The sequence below is a fragment of the Aotus nancymaae genome, unplaced genomic scaffold (assembly GCF_030222135.1).
Source record: "Aotus nancymaae isolate 86718 unplaced genomic scaffold, 86718_ANA_hifiasm-v0.15.2.pri h1tg000062l, whole genome shotgun sequence".
In the NCBI taxonomy this organism is placed as follows: domain Eukaryota; kingdom Metazoa; phylum Chordata; class Mammalia; order Primates; family Aotidae; genus Aotus; species Aotus nancymaae.
In genome coordinates, this window is record NW_026988476.1 from 4641942 (window position 1) to 4652292 (window position 10351).

At 39.0% G+C, this 10351-nt stretch overlaps 1 pseudogene; it reads left to right on the forward strand.

Annotated features, from left to right (window-relative positions):
- Window positions 1–8671: 8671 nt before the first annotated feature.
- Window positions 8672–9411, forward strand: LOC105729415 (large ribosomal subunit protein uL30-like; annotated as a pseudogene).
- Window positions 9412–10351: the final 940 nt, after the last annotated feature.

A 10351-nucleotide genomic window follows, 5' to 3' on the forward strand; every position in this document is an offset into this window, starting at 1 on the left:
TATAGCTGAGTAGTAGTCCATCATAAACATATACCACAGTTTCTTTATCCACTCATTGATTTATGGGCATTTGGGTTGGTTCCACAATTTTGCAATTGCGAACTGTGCTGCTATAAACGTGTGTGCAAGTATCTTTTTCATATAATGACTTCTTTTCTTCTGGGTAGACACCCAGTAGCGGGATTGCTGAATCAAATGGTAGTTCTACTTTTACTTCTTTAAGGAATCTCCACACTGTTTTCCCTACTGGTTGTACTAGTTTACATTCCCGCGAGCAGTGTAGAAGTGTTCCCTGATCACCACATCCACACCACCATCTATTGTTTTTTTGATTTTTTGATTATGGCCATTCTTGCAGGAGTAAGGTTACCACCTTGCATTGTGGTTTTGATTTGCATTTCCCTGATCATTAGTAATGTCGAGCAGTTTTTCATATGTTTGTTGGCCATTTGTATATCTTCTTTTGAGAATTGTCTATCCATGTCCTTAGCCTACTTTTTGATGGGAGTGTTTGTTTTTTCCTTACTGATTTGTTTGAGTTCGTCGTAGATTCTGGATATTAGTCCTTTGTCAGATATATAGATTGTGAAGATTTTCTCCCACTCTGTGGGTTGTCTGTTTACTCTGCTGACTGTTCCTTTTCTCATGCCAAAGCACTTTAGTTTAATTAAGTCCCAACTATTTATCTTTGTTTTTATTGCATTTGCTTTTTGGTTCTTGGTCATGAAATACTTGCCTAAGCAAATGTCTAGAAGGGATTTTTCAATGTTATCTTCTAGAAATTTTTAAAGTTTCAGGTCTTAGATTTAAGTTCTTAATCCATCTTGAGTTGATTTTTGTATAAGGTGAAAGATGAGGATCCAGTTTCATTCTCCTGCATGTGGCTAGCCAATTATCTCAGCACCATTTGTTGAAAAGGGTGTCCTTTCTCCACTTGATGTTTTTGTTCGCTTTGTTGAAGATCAGTTGGCTGTAAGTATTTGGGTTTATTTATGGGTTCTCTATTCTGTTCCATTGGTCTATGTGCCTATTTTTATACCAGTACCATGCTGTTTTGGTGACTATGGCCTTACAGTATAGTTTGAAATCAGGTAGTGTGATGCCTCCAGATTTGTTCTTTTTGCTTAGTTTTGCTTTGGCTATGCAGGCTCTTTTTTTGTTCCAAATGAATTTTAAATTGTTTTTCTAATTCTGTGAAGAATGATGGTGGTATTTTGATGGGGATTGTGTTGAATTTGTAAACTGCTTTTGGCAGTATGGTCATTTTCACAATATTGATTCTACACATCCATGAGCATGGGATGTGTTTCCATTTGTGTCTTCTATGATTTCTTTCAGCAGTGTTTTGTAGTTTTCCTTGTAGAGGACTTTCACCTCCTTGGTTAGGCATATTCCTAAGTATTTTATTTTTTTGGCAGCTATTGTAAAAGGGATTGAATTCTTGATTTGATTCTCCGCTTGGTCGCTGTTGGTGTATAGAAGAGCTACTGATTTGTTTACATTAATCTTGTATCTGGAAACTTTGCTGAATTCTTTTATCAGTTCTAGGAGCCTTTAGGAGTCTTTAGGGTTTTCAAGGTAAATGATCATATCATCAACAAACAGTGACAGTTTGACTTCCTCTTTACCTATTTGGATGCCCTTCATTTCTTTCTCTTGTCTGATTGCTCTGGCTAGAACTTTTAGCACTGTGTTGAAAAAGAGTGGTGAGAGTGGGCATCCTTGTCTTTTTCCAGTTCTTAGAGGAAATGTTTTCAACTTTTCCCCATTCAGAATTATGTCAGCTGTGGGTCTGTCATAGATGGCTTTTATTACATTGAGGTGTGTCCTTTGTATGCCAATTTTGCTGAGAGTTTCAATCATAAAGGGATGCTGGATTTTGTCCAATGCTTTTTCTGCATCTATTAAGATGATCACGTGACTTTTGTTTTTAATTTTGTTTATGTGGACTATCACATTTATTGACTTGTGTATGTTAAATCATTCCTGCATCCCTGGTTTGAAATCCACTTGATCATGGTGGATTATCTTTTTGATATGTAGTTGGATTCAGTTAGCTAGTATTTTGTTGAGGATTTTAGCATCTATGTTTATCAAGGATATTGGTCTGTCATTTTCTTTTTTGGTTATGTCCTTTCCTGGCTTTGGTATTAGGGTAATGCATAGAATGAATTAGGGAAGGTTCCCTCTTTATCTGTGGAATAGTGGCAAAAGGATTGGTACCAATTCTTTGAATGTCTGGTAGAATTCTGCTGTGAATCCATCTGGTCCTAGACTTTTTTGGTTGGGTTTTTTGTTTGTTTGTTTGTTTGTTTGTTTGTTTGTTTTTGAGACAGAGTTTTGCTCTTGTTGCCCAGGCTGGAGTACAATAGCACAATCTCAGCTCACCACAACCTCTGCCTCCCAGGTTCAAGTGGTTGTCCTGCCTCAGCCTCCCGAGTAGCTGGGATTACAGGCATGTGCCACCACACCTGGCTAATTTTGTATTTTTAATATAGACGGGGTTTCTCCACTTTGGTCAGGCTGGTCTTGAACTCCCGACCCCAAGTGATCCACCCACCTCGGCTTCCCAAAGTGCTGGGATTATAAGCATGAGCTACCGTGCCCGGTTGGTTGGTAATTTTTTATTACGATTTCAATCTTACTGCTTGTTATTGGTTTGTTCAGGGTATCTAATTCTTCCTGATTTAAGCTAGGAGGGTTGTATTTTTCCAGGAATTTATCCATCTCTTCTAGGTTTTCTAGTTTATGTGCATAAAGGTGTTCATAGTATTCCTGAATGATCTTTCGTATTTCAGTGGTGTCAATTGTAGTATCTCCTGTCTCATTTCTTAATTAAGTTATTTGGATCTTCTCTCTTTTCTTGGTTAATCTGGCTAATGGTCTATCAATTTCATTTATCTTTTCGAAGAACTAGCTTTTTGTTTCACTTATCTTTTGCATTATTTTTGTTTGTTTCAATTTCATTTAGCTCTGCTCTGATCTTGGTTATTTCCTTTCTTCTGCTGGGTTTGGGTTTAGTTTGTTCTTGTTTCTCTATTCCCTTGAGGTGTGACCTTAGAATGTCAGTTTGTGCTCTTTCAGTCTTTCTTATGTAGGCATTTAGGGCTATAAACTTTCCTCTTAGCACCCTCTTTGCCGCATCCCAGAGGTTTTGATAGGTTGTATCATTATTGTCATTCAGTCTGAAGAATTTTTATACAAATATATATATATTTTATTGTACTTTAGGTTCTGGGGTACATGTGCAGATCATGCACAACTGTTGCATAGGTACATACATGGCAATATGGTTTGCTGCCTCCATCTCCCTGTCACCTACATCTGGCATTTCTCCCCATATTATCCCTCTCCAACCTCCCTACCCTTCACTGTCCCTCCTCTAGTCCCCCCAACAGACCCCAGTATGTGATGTTCCCCTCCCCGTGTCCATGTGTTCTCATTGTTCAACACCCACCTATGAGTGAGAACATGCGGTGTTTGATTTTCTGTTCTTGTGTCAGTTTCCTGAGAATAATGGTTTCCATTAAGAATTTTTTTTAATTTCCACCTTGATTTCATTTTTTACCAATGCTCATTCAGGAGCAGATTATTAAATTTCCATGTATGCATGGTTTTGAAGGTTCCTTTTGGAGTTGATTTCCAGTTTTATTCCAATGTGGTCTAAGAGAGTGCTTGATATAATTTCAGTTTTCTTATATTTATTGAGGCTTGTTTTCTGGACTATCATGGGGTCTTTCTTAGAGAAAGTTCCATGCACTGTTGAATGAAATGCGTATTCTATGGTTGTTGGATGAAATGTTCTGTACGTATTTGTCAAGTCCGTTTGTTCCAAGGTATAGTTTAAATCCGTTGTTTCTTTTTTTTGTTTGTTTTTTTGAGATGGAGTTTCCCTCTTGTTGCCCAGGCTGGAGTGCAATGGTGCAATCTTGGCTCACCACAACCTCCAGCTCCCAGGTTCAAGCAACTCTCCCACCTCAGCCTCCTGAGTAGCTGGGATTACAGGCACGCTCCACCACACCCAGCTAATTTTTGTATTTTTAGTAGAGACGGAGTTTCTCCATGTTGGTCAGGCTGGTCTCAAACTCCCAACCTCAGGTCATCCACCTGCCTCGGCCTCCCAAAGTGCTGGGATTACAGGCATGAGCCACTGTGCCTGGCAAAATCCATTCTTTGTTGTCTTTCTGTCTTGATGACCTGTCTAGTGCTGTCAGTGGAGTATTGAAGTCCCCCACTATTAATGTACTGCTGTCTATCTCATTTCTTAGGTCTATTAGTAATTGTTTTATAAATTTGGGAGCTCCACTCTTGGTGCATGTATGTTTAGGATTGTGATATTTTCCTGTTGGACAAGGCTTTTTACCATTATATAGTGTCCTTCTTTGTCTCTTTTAACTGCTGTTACTTTAAAGTTTGTTTTATCTGATATAAAAATAGCTATTCCTGGTTGAGCACAGTGGCTCACACTTGTATCCCAACACTTTGGGATGTAGAGGCGGGTGGATCACCGATGGTCAGAAGTTTGAGATCAGCCTGGCCAATATGGTGAAACCCCATCTCTACTAAAAATATAAAAAATTAGCCAGGTATGATGGTGGGTGCCTATAATCCCAGATACTCGGGAGGTGAGGCAGGAGAATTACTTGAACCCGGGAGGTGGAGGTTGCAGTGAGCTGAGATCACACCATTTCACTCCAGCCTGGGCAACAAGAGCAAGACTTCATCTCAAAAAAAAAAAAAATAGCTACCCCTGCTGCTCACTTTTGGTGTCCATTTGCATAAAATGCCTTTTCCACCCCTTCAAGTTTATGTGAGTCCTTATGTGTTAGGTGAGTCTCCTGAAAGCAGCAGATAGTTGGTTGGTGAGTTCTTATCCATTCTGCAGTTCTGTATCCTATAAGTGGAGCATTTAGGCCATTTACGTTTGATGTTAGTATTGAGATGTGAGGTACCCTTTATTCATCATTCTATTTGTTGCCTGTGTACCTTGCTTTTTTTGTTTTTGGTTTTTAACCCCTAATTTTATTTTATAGATCTTGTGTGATTTATGCTTTAAAGAGGTTCTGTTTTGATATGTTTCCAGGATTTGTTTCAAGATTTAGAGTTCCTTTCAGCAGTTCTTGTAGTCATGGCTTGGTAATGACAAAGTTTCTCAGCATTTGTTTGTCTGAAAAAGACTGTATCTTTCCTTCATATATAATGCTTAGTTTCACTGGATATAAAATTCTTAGCTGATAATTCTTTTGTTTGAGGAGGCTGAAGAGAGGGTCCCAATCCCTTCTAGCTTGTAGGGTTTCTGCTGAGAAATCTGCTGTTAATCCTATAGGTTTTTCTTTACAGGTTACCTGATGCTTCTGTCTCACAGGTCTTAAGATTCTTTCCTTCGTCTGAACTTTAGATAACCCAATGACAATGTGCCTAGGTGATTACCTTTTTGTGATGAATTTCCAAGGTGTTCTTTGTGCTTCTTGTATTTGGAAGTCTGGGTCTCTAGCAATGCAGGGGAATTCTTCCTCAATTATTCCCCCAAATATGTTTTCCAAACTTTTACATTTCTCTTCTTCCTTGGGAACACCAATTATTCTTAGGTTTGGTCGTTTAACATAATCCCAGACTTCTTGAAAGCTTTGCTCGTATTTTCTTATTCTTTTTCCTTTGTCTTGGCTGCATTGGGTTAATTCAAAGACCTCATCTTCAAGCTCTGAATTTCTTCTTCTACTTGTTCAATTCTATTGCTGAGACTTTCCAGAGCATTTTGCATTTCTATAAATGTGTCCAATGTTCCCCAAATTTTTTATTGTTTTTTCTTTATGCTATCTATTTCCTTGAATATTTCTTCCTTCACTTCTTGTGTCATTTGTTTAATTTCCTTGCATTGGGCTTCACTTCTCTCTGGTGCCTCCCTGATTAGCTTAATAGCTAACCTCCTGAATTCTTTTTCAGGTAAATCAGGAATTTCTTGGTTTGGATCCACTGCTGATGAACTACTGTGATTTTGTAGGGGTGTTAAAGAGCCTTATTTTGTCATATTACCAGAGTTGGTTTTGTGGTTCCTTCTCATTTGGGTAGGCTCTGTCAGAGGGAAATCTAGGGTTGACGGCTGTCATTCAGATTCTTTTGACCCACAGAGTGTTCCCTTGATGTAGTATTCTCTCCCTTTTCCTGTGGATGTGGCTTCATGTGAGCTGAACTGCAGTGATTCTTGTCTCTCCTCTGGGTGTAGCCTCCCAGCAAGTCTACCCAGCTCTGAGCTGGTACTGGGGGTTGTTGGCAGAGTCCTGTGATACGAATCATCTATGGGTTCCTCAGCCATGGATACCAGCACAGTATTTGGGGTGTCCTCTGGGTCCTGCAGAAGCAGTCTGCTTCCTTCAGAGTGGGTCCTCTCAGGATACTCCTTTGTATATTTTCATGTGGACCAAATATGAAGAACTAGATTGGTGACTTGAGTAAGCCATATCAGGAGTCTTTTGCAAGAACTGCTTTTATTTGCAATGAAGGACCTCTTGGATTGAGGGATCCTGTGGAGAGAGGTCTCTCATGACCAGGAGAACTGGCTACTTCTAGCAGGAGTGGAAGGTGGAATCTTCCTCAACCCACAGCTTGAAAATTTGTCACAGCATTACTATCCAACAACATCTCTGTATTTTCCCTGCCTCTGTCTTGCCAAAGACCTCGTCCCTACCTAAGGAAAGGAAGTGGGACAAGAAAGTACAGAAAAGGGGTAAGAAATTCCCATCCTACCACATAGGAATTGCATGGTCTTAGTCAGTCCTCATGACTTGCTGCTTCTTGCTTTGCAGAACAGAGAAAACTGCCAACACACAGTATCATGGCCGTGCCATAGTACGAGACAGAATTTAGACAAATCCCAGTGGCCTTTGTGGGGGGCTGACCAATCTCCTCTCTGATGACTAACAGGGCACAGAAAACAAAAGACTGATCTGGGTATGGATGACAACTGGGGCTGCTCCACCAAATCAGCAAAATAATATCATGTTGCCACCCAGTGCCTCTGCCTGCACGTCCAGATCTGCCATCTCTCTCTCACATCTCACAATCATGTGTCTCTTGTATTTCAAAAGGATTGGCTAGACTTAAAGTGAATTTTTTACATGTTAAGTATGTAAAGTCACCTCAAAATTTTGTGGTTTTTTAATGCTTATAAACGTAGTAGATGCTTAATAAAGAAATACTTGTGAATCTTTTTACTTTATATTTTCAAAATCTGAAAAGTAGAAAGAAGTAAAAAATAATAATAATACCCAAAGTAAATATTATTGTTAACATTTTCTTTTTTTTTTTTTTTTTTTTTTTTGAGACAGAGTCTCTCACTGTTGCCCAGGCTGGAGTTCAATGGCACAATCTCCACTCACTGCAACCTCTGCCTCCCAGGTTCAAGTGATTCTCCTGCCTCAGCCTCCTGAGTAGCTGGGATTACAGGCACCCACCACCATGCCTGGCTAATTTTTTTGCATTTTTAGTAGAGACAGTGTTTTACTATGTTGGCCAGGCTGGTCTTGAACTCCTGAGTTTAAGCAATCCACCCACCTCAGCCTCCCAAAGTGCTGGGATTACAGGTGTGAGTCACCATGCCCTGCCCATTTTAATATTCTTCTCTCTAGTTTTTTCTGTACATTTTCACAACCTTAAAAGATACTGGATTTTTAATTTTTATAAATGTTTCTTGTAAAAATATTTAATTTTTTAATGAAAGTGCAATATGTTCATTAGAAATATAAAAACCATTCATGATCCCACCTCCAGGAGGCCATGATCATTCATATTTTTATTAGTTTAAGTATAGTATTTTTTATCCTGACTCATTTTACCTTTCTACCTAAGCATTAAAATTTTTGTAAACATCATTTAGTTAGGGGAGAAGAGGTCACAATTAACTTTTTTAAAAAGTTAGGCTTATTAAAATGTAATTTATATATAGTAAAATTCACCCTTTTTAGGTGTGCAGGATGATGAGCTTTGACAAATGTATAGAATTGAGTGACCACCACCAAAATCAAGATGTATGTCATCAATACTTGTTAACTTCTCCCTATAAAAAGAATCACTCTCTGAAAACCTATCCACCTGAAATTGCCCTCTGTATGGGACAGGAGCTCAATAATGGCAGAATAAATTTATAAATGACAGACAGACACACAGACATAGCTAGTGTCAGTATGGGGATATGAGATGCTTAACGTTAAGAGTAGGTAGATAGGCAGATATGAGCAGGGCAGGATAGTGCCCCAAAGAATGTCAAGTGACTGTCAGGCAATTGACAGACAGCTGGCAACAGGGAATGGGAAATTTCCTAACAGGAGACATCTTGAGCTTATGGGTAAGAACTTCCTGATAAGAACTTCACATGGTAGAGTTTGACTTTCCTCTGGGGACATGTCCAGGCATGCGCAGAAAGGGGCAACGTGGCAGAGTTTGACCTGCATATAACCTTCCTCCAGGAACATTAGACCTGTAAGGCAAAATTGCCCTGAGAAAGCATGTGCATAACTTCAACCACCAAATGGCATATGTGGCCCCACCCAGAAAATGGCAAAACACTGTGTAGGTGTCTATTAGGCAACAGCCTGCCCAGAGGGAAGGATGAAAGAAAGAGACTAGGGAAAACCCACAGAAAATAACTCTTTTTCTGGCTGGAACCACGGAGGGTGTAGAAGAGAAGAAAAAGAAGAAGGTTCCTGCTGTGCCAGAAACCCTTAAGAAAAAGGAAAGGAATTTCGCAGAGCTGAAGATCAAGTGCCTCAGAAAGAAGTTTGCTCAAAAGATGCTTTGAAAGGCAAGGAGGAAACTTATCTATGAAAAAGCGAAGCACTATCACAAGGAATATAGGCAGATGTACAGAACTGAAATTCAAATGGCAAGGAAGGCAAGAAAAGCTGGCAACTTCTATATAACTGCAGAACCCAAATTGGCATTTGTCATCAGGATCAGAGGTATCAATGGTGTGAGCCCAAAGGTCCAAAAGGTGTTGCAGCTTCTTTGCCTTCGTCAAATCATCAATGAAACCTTTGTGAAGCTCAACAAGGCTTCAAATAACATGCTGAGGATTCCAGAGCCATATATCGCATGGGGGTACCCAAACCTGAAGTCAGAATATAAACTAATCTACAAGCGTGGTTATGGCAAAATCAGCAAGAAGCAAATTGCTTTGACAGATAACGCTTTGATTGTTCGATCTCTAGGTAAATATGGCATCATCTGCATGGAGGATCTGATTCATGAGATCTATACTGTAGGAAAGTGCTTCAAAAAAGCAAATAACTTCCTATGCCCTTCAAATTATCTTCTCCATGAGGTGGAATGAAGAAAAAGGCCACCCATTTTATAGAAGGTGGAGATGCTGGCAATCAGGAGGACCAAATCAACAGGCTTATTAGAAGAACAAATTAAGGTGTCTACCATGATTATTTTTCTAAGCTGGTCAGTTAATAAGTACCTGCCATTAAATTGAAAACAAAAGAAAAAGATTAAAAAAAAAAAAAAAAACAGAAAATAGCACATTTATAGAGCCCTAAGCCGCCTGATCATTGGCTCAGGACTCTATAAATGTACTATTTCAAGTTGCCCACTTGGTTTTTTCCAAGTGTATTTTTCTTTGCTTTAATAAACTCTCCTTTCTGCCTTAAATCTACTTCTGTCTCTTGACTGAATTCTTTCTAAGGATCAAGGAGTGTGAAGCCCTCCCAGATCTGCCACCAGTAACATTGTGAAGCCAGCCTGACTGGATGTGAATTCTTTTTCTCTACGTATTGTATGAATTTGGAAAATTATTCAAACTTCCTTAATGGCAATTGCCTCATGTATAAAATGAGGAAAATAAAAACTACTTGAGAGAGATATACTGAGTATACCAAAGTAGAACAAAATAACACATGCAAAGGGCTTAGAATACAACCTTGCAAAAAGTAAATAACTGATCAATGGCAGTTATTATCATTTTTACAACAACGATAATAAGCAAAATGTTTGATATTCTTGCATCTTGGAAAGACCCAGGCCAACCTGAGTTTGATTTCTGGCTTTTCCTTCAAGTAGCTGATAAGTCTTTCGCTACGTGACATAGCTTGAGAACTAGGTTGAGGTTTAAATGAGATACATTCATTCATTCATTCATTCATTCATTCATTGAGTACCTACTGTGTGTCAGGCTCTGTTCTAGACACTGAGGATATAGCAGTGGACAAAACAAAGTTTCAGTCCTAATAGAGATTATACTGTAGTGAGGAAACTGGTAATAAACAAATAGACACATGATAAAATCCCACACAGGGACAAGTGAAGAGAAAAAAGGGAAAAGAGAGTGTGTTGTTTTTGATATGGTGATATATAA